This window comes from Pteronotus mesoamericanus, unplaced genomic scaffold (assembly GCF_021234165.1).
Source record: "Pteronotus mesoamericanus isolate MK-2021 breed Mesoamerican mustached bat unplaced genomic scaffold, CSHL_Meso_final contig_73, whole genome shotgun sequence".
Taxonomy (NCBI): domain Eukaryota; kingdom Metazoa; phylum Chordata; class Mammalia; order Chiroptera; family Mormoopidae; genus Pteronotus; species Pteronotus mesoamericanus.
In genome coordinates, this window is record NW_026555245.1 from 17,528,204 (window position 1) to 17,545,183 (window position 16,980).

Consider the following 16,980-nt stretch of genomic DNA (forward strand, 5'->3'; position numbering starts at 1 on the left):
GTAATGAATATGAGCATCATAAATTGATCATGTGTATTCTCTTTTCTCGTAGCTCACTAGGCAATAAGTGGGGGTCATTGGTTAGGTAAATTGCTGTATTTCTCTGTGGAGTTTAGGGATGGGGACAGTCGACTTTTTCCAAGTTCCTGAATCACATTGTAAACTGGATATACTGATTGATACCTCTCTAAACACTAATTAATGTTGTGAAACTTTAATTATAGCTTAGAATCTCTTTAGAAGCCAAATAATAAGTAGCTTATTTGTCAGATGGAGATAATAATATCTGCCCTATCTTCTCCACAGGGTTGTTGTGAGAAAAAATAAAACAATGGCCATAAAGAAAACACTTTGTAAGATGTAAGGCGCTGGTCAGATGTCAGAGGACATTACTGTTCTTCTCCTGCTTGCTCTCATGTGCTCCTGATCTAATAAACACCCGTACAGGTGCCATTGTGCCAGGCCCTGGCAGCTACTGTGGCATTGGGACAAGAATTGTATCACTGTCCTGAGTTTCACAGTTAAATGAAATAAATAAATGAGCATTATGGAGCAACTTTCTATGCCTGCCATCACCTTCTTTATTTTTGTTAATACTTGCCTTGGCTAGTTTATGCAGTTTTTCTTCTCTTACTATTTCTCTTTCACAGCCTAAATATATATAAATTTTTTTTCCCTAACAGATACCTTGTTTACTTACTAAAGTCCTTATTGAATTATTGAATTGCATTAAAATGTGGTTGTCATTTTTAATTAATGTAGTACATTTCATAAGACCCTTGTGACCCTTGTCAGTTGGTGGCTCCAGGTTTTGTCTCCATGCTGATCTTAAATGAGGTACAAAGGCCACCGATACCCCTGGTCAATGAGACAGAGCCCGAGACTCCTGGCAGAGCAGGTGGAGCGCCGCGGCGCAGTGCGGCCCCACTCTCGGTTGTGTAAATATTTTTTCTGGGCAAGAGCAATTCTCAAACAGAACCCTGAGCCCGCTGCGGTGACCCTGGCAGCAGGAATTGCGTGCTGTTCGTCAGCTACAAGACCAGTCTGCGCTGACTGGTCTGGCTGGAGCCGACCTGCTGCTTTCTGAGACCATCTGTAAAGAAAGTCCTGGAGCACAGCAGAGGTGGTGTGTTCTTGGTGGTGAGTCTCAGGCTCGTCATCTGCATCAGCAGTAGTTCAAAGGCCGAGGGTGAGCTGATTAGAAACCAGGCCACTTTTGTTTGTGGGGACCTGTCATGACCTTCCAGGGTCTCCTGATTCAATTTGCAAAGGAATTAACTGTGTGCTCACACTTGTGCTTTGCATTCTTCCGTGAGTGGTGTGTTCAGTGATGTACCAGAAGAGCTGACAGGATAGACCATAAACCTGTAAGAGCTACAGGAGCGGGTCTTTTTGATTTTACCTGTGCCCTACTCTCAGATGACAAAAACTATTTGTCCAGCTTACACAGTTAATGGCTAAGCCAGAAGTTCAATATGGAGAAGGTTTCTTCTTTGTTTAAGGCATTCTGTTGACATTAAAAATCAGAAGTGTGGTGTCTGTGAAATTATGATTAAACAGATCAAGGGAAAGTATGTACGTTCAGAAAATTTATAAAATCCAAAATTAGAATGGTTAAGAATAAAATGCCGTTTGTGATAGGGGTTATGTTGATAAGCTGTTTTTTCTTAGTGTAAATTATTTGGTAGAGACAAATGAACAAACATCTAATACCTTACGTGCATTTAGTGTATCATGCAGTTTCATCCTGTTATTTGATGTATTTAAAAATTGAATTAGATTAGATTGTACATTTCAACTTTAAAAGGAGTTATTAGTTTATTGAAGGACAACTTTACACTGAAGTTTATAAATGAAGTAATTTCTTTTCTTACAGTCATGGTATATGAGAAGGTAGTTTTTTTAAGTAAGAAATAGTTACATTTGAATTTCAAAACTGTTGAAATGCTGACAAATAGGAGACCCTGGGTTTCGGAGTGCTGCCTGTCTGGTTAAACAAAACCCCGGAATTCACCCAGTCCCCGCAGAGGTTCTGAAGGGTCTCTCCCTGACATGGGGTTGCCTGTTTACAAGGCTTGGGTTTTAACCCAAGCTGTAGCCAGCTTTACCTTACAAGCTTTCTTGCTTCAGACCTTGAGCGAGTTGTAATGGGTTAAGCATCAGGTTTCAGACAGGCGATTAGCTCTCCAGCTATGCAGAGGAAGGACGACTTACCTTCCAGCAAGTACCAGCCTCCTGGGGTGTAGGGAGGATGGAGTGTGGGTGCTGGGCGAAAAGATGCCCTTTGGTTGGGGACTTCTGCCCAGATGGCTTTGTGGGTGCAAACAAGAAAGAAAAAACACAAAATTAAAACCCAAAAGGCAGATTTACTGTGTTAAGAACTTGAGCTGTTACTGTCATTCTAAGACTGCACAGGGAGGCAAAGGATTAAATCAGCCCTTCCTACAAGGATTTGAATGTCCTGTGCCCTGCTCACCCGCAGACTTCCCTCCGTGAGTATTGGCATTGATTTCTGATTATGCACTTCCTCTCTTTCTTAAAGGACCTGGGTGGGCTAGCTCAGCCCATCAAAAGTATAGCTCATTGGCTTCCTTTTCCAGAGTTTGCCTTCTTCCTGTGTCCTGGATAATTTCAGTTTATCTCCTTTGTGTAGTTTCTGAGAAAGGTTTGCATGGGCTCGGAAAATGAGTGACTAAAGCTCTCAGTCTGCTTTGGAGTCCTTCCCTATTAAAAAACTGTTTGTTTTGGTCTGGCATGAAAAGTATTAGCATAGTTCTCATTCACAGAAGTTGTAAATTCTTGCTCTTTTCTTGGCAACAGATTTTAATTAAAATTACATTGAGCAGACTTCTCTAACAAAAACCTCAAGGAAGACCCAATCAAGAAATCAGATTTAATAAGAGTCATTTGAACACTTCTAGAAATTCTAAGTCCAAAAAAAATTGATGTTTCCCTTTTTCCTCTCTTGGCTTCTCGGCTGGATATTTTTGGAGTGAGCTGTAACTGATTTACTCATTTCCATATGCTTTAGAAAAAGTATGTTGGTGTGTTAGAGCCTAAGCCTGGTTCTGCTTTTGGGTTGCAGTTCATTGTGAAGCCTGAAAATGAGAAGTGTTAAACTATGCAGCCCATTTGTATTTGTATACATAACGGTAGTGATCTCTCAACTTAAAAATGAGTATGATGCTATTTTGAGAATTTAAAAAAACAAAACAAACAAACAAACAGTGACTAGATTTCTAATCCTAGCAGTTTTTGGAGCAAGCCATGGCTGAAAATTCAGATTAAATATTATTCTATAATGTTCAGAAGGCCTTTCTGAGCAACGGATAGAAAGGCGGAACTATAGACATGAGGGAGAACTGGGCCAAAGGACAAATGGTTGGATTCATATTTGTTCTTATCCTGAAATTTGAACCTTTGTACCACTCTTACTCCTTCTTGTTTGTGACAAGCTAGGTTTGAGTGATCTGTGCCACTTCTCCAGGCTGGATCAAAGGTTGTGGACATGGTTACAATTTGACCATGTGAACCTTTATTTAGAGGAGCTGGTACTAGAGTAATAGTTTATGGAAGCCATTAGCTATTCATAATCATGAGTACCAAGTTTATTTTAGGTTCTTTTTCATGATTTTATTTAATTGGAAGAGTATTCTCTCTGAGGGATCTTTTATATTTGGGACATGATTTCTGTTGGGCAGAATCAAGAGATAGTCATGTGATTTTCTAAATTTAGTCTCATAATGTTTGGTTTAGTTGATAAATCCCATCAGCTTTGCAAATACTTTTGTAAAAACATTGATTCAGCTTGTCCTGCCAGATTTTCCCATCCCTGCCCGTTTTTTTGAGTGCTCTTTTCTCTTGCATCAAATGTCCATTGCACCAAGACATTTTTAGCATTTCTGTCCAGTAGGTGCATTTAAGAGTCTCCTAGAAGAAATAAAGGGGAGAATGTTCCCAGACTACACATATAAAAGAGGGAGGCAGATGTGATATTTCTAATAATTAATAATCCAGCTGCCTAATATCTTTAAAACCTAGTCATGTGCATCAGTGCTTACGTTTTTATAACTAAAACCCCCAAAAAACCTCACTCTCTCTGCTCTCAGTATCCTCCTCATCTAATTCCACGCACCCACCAAGGTACATGGCTCATTTATTTCCTTTGCCCCAGCACTTCAGATCGAGCGGTTGGGATGCTTTATTCAAATCAGGAAGGCACCAGGGAAGTGTGTTTTGAGGCAGCCCGTTTGGCGTGTTCCCCTCCAACCAGAGGACAAAGACTGATTTGTCTTCCGCTGACCTGGTAGAGGAGGCAGAATACCTGCCGGCTTTATGCAGCCTATATCCACACCAGGACTCCACCTCTTCCAGCGGTGAATCAGCCCGATGATACACAGGTTTTTATAGCACACCGGGGTGGAGACCTGGAAGTGTGTAGGCCGAGAGGGGAGGAGGGAATGGTTTGCATGTCAGACCATTCCAGCAATGCAGCCTACAGGAAAAAATTGCAAAACACTGAGGTCCTGTGCCACCAGATTTTTCCATTAGCGCTACGCTTTCCACGGCTTCCAAGTCTGTTCCAGGGACGGCTGTTTGGCCATATGAGGGGAAACAGTCACATCACTTCACAAGCTCTGTCAGCTTGTCCCGTAAGGAATCCCGGCAGGCCCTGAGTGCTGCCGTCCACCCTCTCCTGCCTCTCTCTCTCTCACACACACAGAAGCTGTGGCTTCTCTGAGGGGTGCTCGGACGTTCTCTGGGCACTGGAAAACAGCTGCTAGGACTGCCGCTGTCTCGGGATACTGATTTTCAGTGAAGAAACCTAAGACCAGATACTCTTCAGAAAGGTAAAAGGGGCTTAGAGGAGGGGCCTTTTCCTCTGGGGCATTATTCTGTAGTGTTCTGTCCTCTGGACACTTGGCTGATAAAAAAAGTAACCTTTCCAGGAGTGGTGAATTTAAATCGGGATGTCATTTTGGGGACTCCCAGAAGGAGTGACTCAAAACTCAGTAGAAATAACTTCAGTTCAGCCAGCTCATTCATTCAGTAGCTCACTATTAAATGACCGCACAGAAATTTATTTGGCAGAAAAGCACTTGTTTTCATCTTTTGTGTAATGGACCAACCCTTAGGTCCTGTGAAAGTTGGTCTTTCTTTGCCTTATTCTCACTACTTTGTGATTTTGTTTTGTTAAGGATGGCTGGCAAGATTAAGGATCATTCAGCTTTCTATACTTTTGTTATTTTTTCCCTAGCTTTAATCTCTGTTCCCTGAACTCTGAGGTGTTGTTTTTGGCCCTATTGTGATAGAATTCAGAGTTTATTTGTTTGTTCAATCATGATGCTTGCAGAAATCATATTGGGCCTTCCCAGCTCTCTATGGCTCCGGTAGCAAGATACCAGCTCTGTCCAAAAAGTTATAAAAGAAGGGGGGTCTTCTGCACCCCCAGCTGCTGTTCCCCAGCCCCACTCTGCCCTGTTCTCCTCTTAGTGGCTTCACTCAAGGCACTGTTCTCTTGATCTGGATGTCTTTCCCTATCCATTAATAGACGCCCTTCTTATCCTTCAAGTCCTGCTCCCTCTCTTAACCTTTTCTCACAAGTGTTCTCACATACTCCCAGTGGAATGTTACCCCTTCCTCTTCGTTATTCCTGGAGAGCTTTGTATCCTATTAAACAGTTGCCATCACTTGCTTTTAGTTAAGAGTTGTAGTTGTATGTCTCACTTACCTGGAAGCTTTAAGGTCTTCAGAGGCAAGACTCCATGGCATCTTCATCTTGGTCTGCCCAGCGTGGCTTGCTTAGTACTAAACACAGAGTCAGCGTGCTCAGTGTTCGGCAATGCAGCGCACCAGCTGTGCACTGGCGTAATGCTGGGCATCTAACATGGAGTGCCCCACAGTGCCTGCTTAAGAGTGTGGGATGGAATCGAGCCCTGCCAGTTGTCAGTTTTACACTGTGATGCCCTTCGCCGTTTTCTCCCAGCCTGTTCTCCTGCGTATTTTCTCTGAAGGAACAGGTGGCTTTCACTTGGTCAGAACACGCTTGCTTCCTTCTCTTACCTCTGGCTAATTGGAAGGTGCAGTATCTGCTGTCTCTCCATCACATGCTCTAAGGAGGCTTAAAATTGTGCTGTCTGTTAAATGCTTTGGGTTTCAGGGAGAGGTGACCAGATGCAATGTTGTCCAGGCAGGGTATTGTCATAGGTCATTTGGAAAGTTCTTTCTAGCCCCCATGGCCTCTTCCTTTCCTCTTTTCTGTGCTTGTTGGCAACCCAGCCAGAAAGAGAAGAGGTGGAACTCTGGTTGGTTTCTTTGGTCCCAGACCTATTATCTGGTCTGGTTTGGTGGGCGGTTGAAACTCTGGGTGAGAACCTGAGTTGGTGACGTCTCAGGTGGGAGTGTGGCCGGTCGGTCTGCCCTCCTCTGCTCCCACGGTTTTCTTGGGACTGTCTCTACAGATCTTGCACCTGTTTTAGACGGGAAGAAACACACTGTGCCTGTTACCATTTACTATGTACAGCCTTGTAGTCTTCGTGGTAATCTAATGTCACGTTGTAATTCCCTTATTTGGCTTCGCTCTCCAACTCATTTTGCCATTTGGCTTTTTTAAATGTTGACTTCATATCTCTGGTGAAAACATATTGTATAACAGTCTCTTGCTTAAATTTGATGAAAGTAATAATCCTGGGGCAACCCAGATTGAAAAGAAAGCCTAACATATAAATCCATTGTGGCTCCCGTGTTAAGGCTTAAATATGTTTGGGGAAACGCACTGTTTAGTAAGGTGTAAGGAAGACAAGATTTTTTTTCTGGCCATTTAAGGTAGCCCCATCATCCTTAGCATCCTCTTCGTGATTTCACTTTCCTGCCTAGAATCACACGCCTCCAGCGGGGCACACACCCTCCTCATGTCGATGGCGGCCCCTCCTTGGAGAAAACCCCTAGCGTTAAGTTTTAGGAGCAGGTTCTTCGGAGCCAGTCATGCGCAGGAGGCGCCCTCCTCCAACGCCCAACGCCGTACACACCTAGCAGGACAAGAAAGAGCGGGGAGCCCTTGCTGGACCTGTCCCTGTAATCCCCTGCAAGTCCTGTCAGCCCGTGGGCTGTGATGGATGTGGGTGGAGAGGCAGGTGGTGACATGGACAGGAACTACACCCACGTTTCTCCCTCCCTGCGGTCCCCTTGGATGCCCAGCTTTTGGTGCCACACCCCACTGCAGGTCTGAGGAAGGGTGGGTAAAGCGGCATGAGGAGGCATTTGAATTCTGTGGGGGCTGGGGGACGCCTCTGAGACAGCAGAAGTCACTCAGGCCCGCTTTAAAAGCGGCAGCGGAGCATCCTGCTTTCAGTCTGTTTCTTTTTAAAATGAATACGCACCAGGTAGGGAGTTTGTACGTGAAGTTCACCTGTGAAGGAAATGGTGCTGGGGATCCTGGGCTGTTGGTTTGGGTTTGCCTTTGTCTGTATTTTTTAAATGAGACATCTTACTAGGAAAAGAACCTAATATAAAACATAAGAGATTAATATGCACCGGAATTAAAATTCCTTTTCTAATTTGTTTTATCATTTCTTGCAAGAAGGAATGGACTTAAAAACTTTAAAATGAAAAGAAGTTGGTCATTTAGAAAGTGGGAAAAGAAAAAGGATAGGAACAGGAGTGAAATTGGATCCCAAATGAATATCTTTGCTGGGTGCCACCTGAGGTGCCACCCTGAGACCTGGAAGTGAGTTCTGTTTGACCAACTCAAAGCTTTGCTTTAATTTGAATTACCAACAATTTTTTAAATAGGTGATTTCATATAAAAATACCAATTTCTTCAGCTTCTCTTTTTCTTTTTAAAATATTTTATTGATTATGTCTTCAGCTTCTCTTGAGAGTCAAAAGATCTGTCATATCCCTGCGTGTGTATTTCCATCAGGCCACAGTCCCCTGGAAAGGACGAGTATTCCTGGTCTCCCCCGAGTCCCTCTAGACTCCCTCTTTTCAGTTACTGGCCTGGACTCTAAAGGTATTTGAACTCGTGATCTGGACCCTGAAGACACTTGAATTGCCTAAAGAGCTGCCCCCAGTTTGGCTCTCAGCTTCCTCAAAGCCTAAAAGGAAGAACGCATTTTGAGTTGCAGGTTTTGCTTGGTTTCAAGCCCAGACTCTCATCCCAGGCTGTGGCCTAGACTCATTTGGGGAGCTTCTAAAATTGCTGGTGCCTCTGGCCCCAACCCAGGAGATTCTGATTCATTGGGGTGGGGATGGGGGGGGGTGACTCAGCATTTTTAGAGGCAGCCCCAGGCTGGATGATCATGCAGCGGAGCTGAGAATTTATGGCATTGAGGTGCTTGCTCTGGAAGGTCCCAGCCTTGGCAGCTTCATCTTGAAAGCAAAGGCGATATTAGTCCCCTCACCCTTCTGGGCCAGTGTCCTGCTTCCTCTGTAAAATGAGGACATGGGCTCAGAGTCCTTGACATTTTAATACAGCTCTTTAAACGGAAACAAACACTCAAAGTTAAGTTGACCGAATGGGTCCTGGGTACCTACAGTGCTATAGTTGAGATGAAAAAAGACAAAGCTCCTGTAGCTTTGGAGGGGTGTAAAGTATGTGCACAAATTGAACAGAGGGAAAATCGAGCTGCTCTGAGAGCATAGATGGAAGAGGTGGCTGGGAAGATGAGACGACTTCAGACAGAACTGGTATTTTAGCTGATCCTTGCAAACTAGAAGAATTTCGTCTGAGAAGGTTTGGTGTGGGGTGTCCATCAGAAGGGAAAGGAACGGTACAAGCGAAAGCATTGAAATAGCGTGCTCTTTCTCTTCCCCACCCATCAGGAATGTTGGCTCCTGTCTCCTTCCCCAGCTTCCTTTGCCCCATAGGGACTAGAGGAAAGAATGTGCCTTGCCCGTGGCTTTTCGGTGCTATGTAATGTCAGTGTAGCAGTCGAGCAGGTGGTAGCAGCAGAGGAGCAGTATGGATGACATGAGATTCAGCTGTGAACTGTCAGTAATCATACCTACCTCGTACAGTTGTGAAGATTAAATGAGTGCACATATGTAATGACGGGCTTGGAACAGTGTGGTCCAGAAGAACCGTGCACAGGTCATGCCGGGGAAAGAAGGGGGAGGGCCCTGGCTGGTGTGGCTCAGTTGGTTGGAGCATTGTCCCCTTACTGGAAGGTTGTGGTTTCAGTTTCTGGTCAGGGCACATACCTAGGTTGCGGGTATGATCCTCAGTCCGGGGCTTGTACGGTCTGGGCACGTAGGTGAGGCAAACAATCAGTGCTTCTCTCTCACATCAGTGTTTCTCTCTCTAGAAGCAATGGGGAAATGTCCTTGGGGGAGGGGAGGGGGAGAGGGGAAGGAGGAGAGGAGGGAGGAGGGGCAGGAATCGGGGAGAGGAGGAGGAAGGTAAATTCAGGGTATGTCAGGATATGTGCACCCTAAATTCATTGTTACCAGTCACCACTTCATTTAATTTGGGTTTTATCTGTAGACCTGAGGTCAGGCCGTCTGGAGAAAGAGTCCTGATGCAGTGACCCTGTTTAGTAAGTAAGCATCGAGGAAGAAGGGGTTCAGGTGTGCTTGATGGCAGGCTCAGAACTCCGTAGCCACCATCGAGCAGAGAAGGACTGTCAGCGCACTCAGCCAGCCTGGGAACACAAGCCTTTTCTTTCCAGTCCATTGCCCTTCTCGCTGGGAGTCACCGTTTCTGCCAGCTCCCCACCTATCAGGAGAAAAACCTTGCGTTCATCTTCACCCTCCCTGGCTGCACTTGGCTTCTCCTTGTGCACGTAAATCAGGAGAGAGTAAAGGCAGACAGGTGTGTCTCTCCTTACAGTGGGAACCTCAGTGACTGACAGTTTCCAGGCCGGAGGAGCTCCTATTTTTAACTCTTCTCCCATTCCAACCTTTGTCATCCTCTCCGTAGAAGGACTAGACATTTATTGGCACACAATGACTTTTTCTGCTAGACCTCTCCTTCACAGATGCATACATATAAGATAGTTACCTTCAACGGCTTTATGGAATTAAGCTCTATTCTTACCAGAACACAATATGATATAAAGAAAAACTTAGGATTTTTCTTTGCAGGATTAAGAAACATGACATCCTTCCACTTTCCTCAGTTTAATTCTTAAGAATAAGTCTTTTGATATTAATACCTAATATGGAATATAATAATGTGACTAAATAGTACCAGAATAATTCCAAAAGTACAGAGGAGAAAATTTCTCTGTTAAAAGCCAATGATAAAACAGGCCCAAAGGAATTTTAAGGATGATGGATGTTTTCTGCAATTGGATTGTGGTGTAACATGCACAACTGTATATATTTACTAAAACTCATCAAACTGCACACTTAAAATGGGTGAATTTTATGATATGTAAATATCTCAGTAAAACTTTTTTAACTCCCCCCAAAAAAGGTAAAAATAGGCCTAACTTAAATCTCTTCTCTAATGTTGGTGTTACTGGGTAAAATAATTTGGAATTATGTGAGCCCTATATTTCAAAGTATCTGGCACTTTGTTCTTAGTTTGTTTCTCTTTGGATCAGTTTATTTATTTGGTGTAAAACAAACCGAAATGAGTCCCACATCTTCTTAAAAAAGTTTAATCTTTGTAGTTTCACACAGAAAAATGTCCCAAAGATAATCACTGAAGGTATCCGGCCACCAGATGGCTACTGGGAGAGTGGAATGAGAAGATAAATGGAGTGATGGGGTGGGGGGAGGGGTGCGGGCACTAAAATGAACCCCTCACACCAGGCAAACCCAGTGGATTCTTGTAAACTTTGTCCCTCTCCACATAGCTGTCCCCTGTTTTGAACTTTACAAAGCAGACCATTTAGAGTCATCCCTAATCTTTGTTAATCTCCGCTTCATTGTTTAGAACTGGCTTTGCGTGTTTGTCCTGTAGACGAAGTTAAGGAAATCTTGTTCCTCTAGATTCACATTTACCCAGTGTATTTAGGAATAGGTGATGAACGGTTTAAAAGAAACTTTTCTTTTTCTTTCTCTTTCTTACTTTTTTTTTTTTTAAGGTGACGAACTGAAATCATTAGAGGGGCATATCATCCTTATGAACTTTTTAAACAAACAAAAGTTCGTTCAGAGATATTATCACCCTAAAACAGAATGCATTTGTCTGGGAACCAATTCTGTGTCTTAGAAAGTCACATGATCTAATTTGGATAAAATGTGTAAGGGAATATTTTTAAAAAGAGAGAGAAAAGTTTGGGTCTGCAGTTTACAAATGGGAGTGTTTTTAGCCTTCAGATTGCATGTTGCATTAAATAAGAATACACTAAAAAAACACCAAGAAAAGGAGCCACTCGCCTTCAGCCCAGCCTGCGTTCAGCATAACACTGAATCATTTCCTTCATAAGAGGGCTGCTGCCATAGAGCTCAAATTATAACAGTGGGCCTTTCTGAGCCCTGGAGGGCTTGGGGGGAGGGAATAAGTCAGCTGGAAGAATAAGAAAACATTTTGCTGCCTTTCTAAGTCTTCCTAGAATTAGCAGGTTTACAGCTGCATTTCTAGGTTAGCATTTCATGTAGTGTAGTTTGAAAAGTCAGAGGGGGCATGGGAGAGTTCTGTCTTCACCTCTTTTGTTTTTAAGATCCTTGCTAGCAGCTTCTTTCCTTGGTAGTTTTTGCTGTCTCACTGACGCCTAGAGTTCTGGGATTAAGCCCCGTGGCCAGCAGGCTGCTAGTTGGTCAGGAAATTCCAAATGGGTATAAATAAATTCTCCGCAGTAGCTCCTGGGCTCTTTGCCTGCTAACGTGTGTAGTCCCTTTAATGCCGAGGGAAGTATGCCTGAGACTTGGCTTCCTGCTTTCTGAAAATCACAGTTATTTTGTTTCTGGGTGGGTAAGTAAGAAAGCCCCAAAGAAGAAAAATAGAGGATAGTGTGACGTTCCAGGTGGGGGTTGATGAAATATAAACTAAAGCTCTGTATGTTATGTAAAATATTGGCTTTTATTACAAGTTGGAAAGGATAATTCAGTACTCGATTTTTGGTTCAGTGAAAATTTCAGCTTTAGCTGTGGCTTTAACATAGAGACATCATTGTTATAGGAGTGGAAAAAGGTTGTACGCATACGCTAAGGTTTGAGTTTTTGAGTTTCTGGTTTGATTAAATTCCAGAATTTCCTTTTTTGTTACTAAATCCATTTTTGGTCATTTGTTTTCAGCTCAGCTTTTCTAATGAGGGACTGCTCAGTGTGCTCGAAAGCTGGTTTCCTTTTCTTATATAAACACTACAAAACAGAATAAGGGCTGAGATTCATAAAATTACTTCAGCCTCCCTCCACACCCCCCCCCCCCAGATTTTTTTCTGTTGTGTTAGAAAAGCCCTTTCTGTCCCGAAGTCCCATTTATGCTCCTTCTCAGCTTTTCACAAAATTGCCCTTTGAACTGGCACATTTTCCTATTTATGTTTAGAGCAGCATGTTAGCTTTGAAGGAAGTCTGGAAAACAGCATGTTCCCGAGCTAGTTCTCTCGAGTGCATGCATGAAAATGTAGGCTATATTTCAGCGGTAATTTTTAGAATCAGACAGTGGGCATTGGAGAGCAGCTCCACCTAAACTGGTGAAGGGCAAGTACTGAAGAGCCTGCGGCATCTTGGCTGTTTCAGACAGATTTGGGGTAAAGAGTTACTGCATCTTGTAGTTGACACCGAACACTGGAGAAGAGAGCCATTGTGTTAACTTCAAGTGCTCTATAATGTCAAGGGCCTCCATAATACAATGCATCCTTTATTAAGGCATAGCTCCTTCCATTCCCAGGGACAATAACCCTTTCCTCTTTCTTCTCTCTCAACTGCTCACCTGCAGCTTGGCTTCTGGACTCTAAGACGCACCCAGAGTAGAACTGATGATACAGCAAAGGGAAGCTGCACTTGGGGATTGTGAGGTGGTGCCAGTTGTAATGGCGCAACGGGCAAGGTGGTGCCAAATGACATGGGAAGAGAGCAAGGTCATGGGCCCTGCCCACACGAGCATCTGGTCTGACAGCTGCTGCAATTAACTTCTTTTTTCACTCGATCACATAGCATGCAATGTTACGAAATTTTGTATAACGTGTAATCGAAGAGTCAGAGGCTGGAAGCAACCTTTAGAAATCATTGAGTCCCACCAGCCACCTCATATCATGCATACAAACCTTGTTGCTGCATCGAGTGATTCCAGATCCCTACAGCTCATTGCATGTCTATGAACTAGGACATAGTTATAGCTGCTGTTCTTGTGTTACGAAAAGAATTGTACATCCCTACTGTTTAGGCGAGTCATTCCGGGTGACTGCGTGGAAAGGTGTTCGGTGCATCTGAAGCGCACATCTCTGCATGGTGTGTCAAAGAGTGCTTTACTCTCATGACTTTGGTAGAAGTGCAGGAATGAGATGGTTCGGGATAATCAGTGTGTACCTTTGTCCTCCTATTGTGAGAATGAACTATTTTAACATGGCCATAATATACTTGTAAAGGTTGGAGGCTACTTTTTCTTTGTTTTATTTGACCTCCTTCCTATGCAAGATTGATGCTGGCGTCAGGCTCCCTCTATGCCTAACCGGCCCCTACAGCCCACTCTCCCTGAGCCCTGGGGTGTACACAGGCACCTGGGCACGTTCTCCTACAGGGCCCAGCCAGCATCTCCCTCAACCACTCGAGGAAGCAGAAACCAACTTAGACCTCAAGATTTTAGCAGACTCACTTGATGTTGAATAAACATTTCAACACTTCAAACCCTAGAGACAGGAAGCAGGGGCAGGTCAGGTGGAGGAGAGGAGCTCTGGATCATGTCTGGGATGCCAGGGCTACTCGTTTTATCAAACTACAGGGGGTGATCAACGATAGTAATCAGTAGGCATTGTTCTCAGTGGTCCACAGCAACACTGTGTAGCAGGTCGTTATATTTCCCAAGTGGGATAGAATCTTATCTTGCCAACAGCTGGAAAGTGGCAAAGCCAGGATTCAAACTCAGGCAGTGCGGCCCTAGAGTGCCTGATTTTAATCATTACATCTGTTTCTCCACCATATCTATTAATTGGTACATGGGGTTTCTCATTTCAAAAAATATTGAATATGCTGCATGCCAAGCACCATGCTGGGTACTGAGGGATAGAAAAAAATGACTTGGTTCCTGCCCCGCAAGATACCTACAGTGTGTTAGGGGAAGAAAGTCGTGTGCCTACTAACTATAACACATGTCAGTAAGTACAGGGAAAGTATTTTAGGGAAATGGAGGGAAGAAGGGGACCCGTTCTTCCCAGGACAGGGCAGTTGGAGCTAAGTGAAGCCTTTACAGAGGTTGAGATATTTGGGTTGATACAGCTAATTCCAACAGATGGCAGAGGCCAGGGAAGGGTGTGTGTCCTGGTAGCAGAAACAGAATGGGCAAAGCCAAATAGGCTTGAAAGTTACTCCCGTAGATTGAGGTTCAGGGTGGAGAGGAAACTGGGAAGTGCTGGACTGCAGCTAAATTCTGTAAGACTTTTAATGCCACAGAAAGGATCTTTTAGACTTTATTCTCTCAGTAATGGGGCTCCTGGCACATCAATCTGCAGAGATTAATAATTGAGAAGTGCTACAAGTTTCCAGGGATACCTCAAACAAAAGTAAAATTCCTCAAAGAATATGTCATGCAGGAGAGCAGGACATCAGCCCCTGTTTAAAAAAAAAGAAAAGAAAAAGCAGCTTTATTTACATATGAGCAACAGTGGATTGTTGGCTGTGCTCCCTGGGGACTGGCTGACTGCACTCCGTACCCCAGAGACACTGAAGGCACGAGGGAAGGGGGGTTTATATACAGGGTGTGGCAGAAGTAGGTTTACAGTTCATATGGATGCACACACACACACACATGTAGTGATTAAAATTGTTATTTTGATACTCAAACTGTCCCAGATTGGAACAGTGAGAGCCCCAGAGAGAGTTTCCCAGCCACAGAGACACCCTATACTGTCTTTCAATAGCTGACATGGTGTGTGCTGACATATATTGATGTGTGTACGTGTAGGCACACAGGTAGGCAAAAGTAGGTTAAATTACCAGCCATCATTACCGTAAAGATAAATCATAATATGAACATGAAATAATAACCATAATATAATAATAAGACAAATAACACTATAATTAAAAAATACTCAAAAATAAACTATTTCATGACTCAAAACTATAAACTTACACTTTCCCACCCATGTATATATGTACGTATGTGTGTGTATGTATAAAATTCGTTTTGAAATAACTTGTAACAATTTAGAGGAAATTTGTGAAGGCACTTTCACACCTTTCACCCAGATTCAGATTCCCCGGTGGTTAACGTTCTGCTGCATCTGCCCTGCCGTTGCCGCATCTGTATGTGCGTAGGTGCGTGTGACGCTTCTGTCCTTTCTCTTTAATCTCCTTCAGTGGAGAACAGTCTTCAACCTAAGCCTTCCTTTTCTCCGAAGGCCTTGGCAGTTTTAAAAAGAGGCCTTTTACTTTGTGGGGTGTCTTTCAGATAGAACCCATCGAGGTTTCCAGACTCAGGCCATGCCTTCCAGGCAGGAACACCACAGAAATGATGCTGGGCTCTTCTCAGAGCATGACCGCAGGGGCTCGTGATGTTAGCCTTGGTCACCTGGTCCAGGTGGTTATCGGTCAGCTCTCTGCACTGCAGAGAGTCACCCTGTTTCCCTTTGTGATTGATTAGCACTTTGTGGGGAGGTATTCTGAGGCCACACCAATATCTTCTTAAATAGGAAGTCTCTCCCCACTAGCCTTAGCATCCACTGATGATTCCTGCACGAATAAGCCACTGTTATAATGGTTGTTAAACGGTGATTTTCTGTTTCTATAATTCCATTATTTATTAGCTGGCACACTACTGTATCTATTTAATAATATTATAGACTCAAGATACCTAATTTACTCACTGGATTGTAATCTGTTACTATCATTAATCATATTAGGTTGGTGCTCAAATTATCCTAGATGTGAACAGTAAGAGCCCAAAAACAGAGTTTCTGAGCCAGCTAGAGTCCTGCCAGTGTCTCTCGGTAGCTAACGTGATGTGTGCCCTGACAGTTGAGAATAACAGCTAGTAGGTAGCATATGTTATCTGAGTGCCGGGTCACGTATGCACCACAGGCGACCAGGGTCACCTGCAGCGAGATCCTTGTCAGTGTCTGTAGAGACCTGAAATGCAGATGGTCGGAGACCACCTAGTGCGTAGAAGTCCTAACTGTTGGGAGCATATTGCTTACACTCCCCCAGCCCCGTCCTCTGTCTTCAGCCCTCCCTGTTGGGTAGCTTGGCCCCTCGTCAGGTGCGGGTGGAGGAGCAAGGACTGGGGCCCGGGGCACTAGGCGTTGGCGGAAGCATGCTGCACATCTTTCTCTCCTTTTCCACGGAGGCACTCGCTGGCTGCCGGGGTCAGTGCTGTCTTTGCTGCACAGACAGTCTCAGTCCCTGCTGTTCCCATCCTGGTCTCCACACGGAGTGAGTTGGCCCTGTGCCTCTCCATGTGCTGATCGAGAGCCTGCACTCCCTAAAATGTCCTCTCGTCTTCCTGCCACACTTGTCCCTCCCAGATCAAGTTTATCATGCTTTAATGCCCTCCAGAAAAGGAAATCTCATCATTTTTCTCTGCCGTGAGTCATCCATTGGTTTAAAGAGAAGTATTTTCTTTTTTATTAGTAGGATGAGGTCATGGATAGAAAGAGCCCCGAAGGCCTGGTTCTGGCCTCCAGCTCGGCCCTGAGAAGCTCGGATATGCCCCGCCTTCTTCAGTATTTTGGGGAAGGTGTAGACCACAGGGTCCCCAAATTTTGTCAGGTTCTACCTGCCCTCTGGTGGTTTTAACACTATGGCTATCATAAATAAAACTCAGACGATGCAGGGAAATTTGTGATACCAAGAGAAAAATTCATGGGGACTTGAACAACTCATAGAAAGCCAAATGGAGGCTTTCCAAATGGAGTATGTATGAAAGAGAATTTTCAT

The 16,980-nt window shown here is 44.0% G+C and overlaps 1 protein-coding gene across 3 annotated transcripts in view; it reads left to right on the top strand.

Moving 5' to 3' along the window:
• The window catches only part of KANK1 (KN motif and ankyrin repeat domains 1), a 189,513-nt gene that overhangs the window by 135,895 nt on the left and 36,638 nt on the right, over positions 1 to 16,980 (top strand). Inside the window, exon 1 of one of the 3 annotated variants that reach the window (XM_054583058.1) lies at positions 1,060 to 1,189. The exons of 1 other annotated variant lie outside the window; for it this stretch is intronic. The gene's annotated coding sequence lies outside the window, so the exon portion shown is untranslated. Of the gene's footprint in view, positions 1 to 1,059; positions 1,190 to 16,980 lie in introns of those variants that run through there. One more of the 3 variants, XM_054583059.1, reaches the window with a different exon arrangement.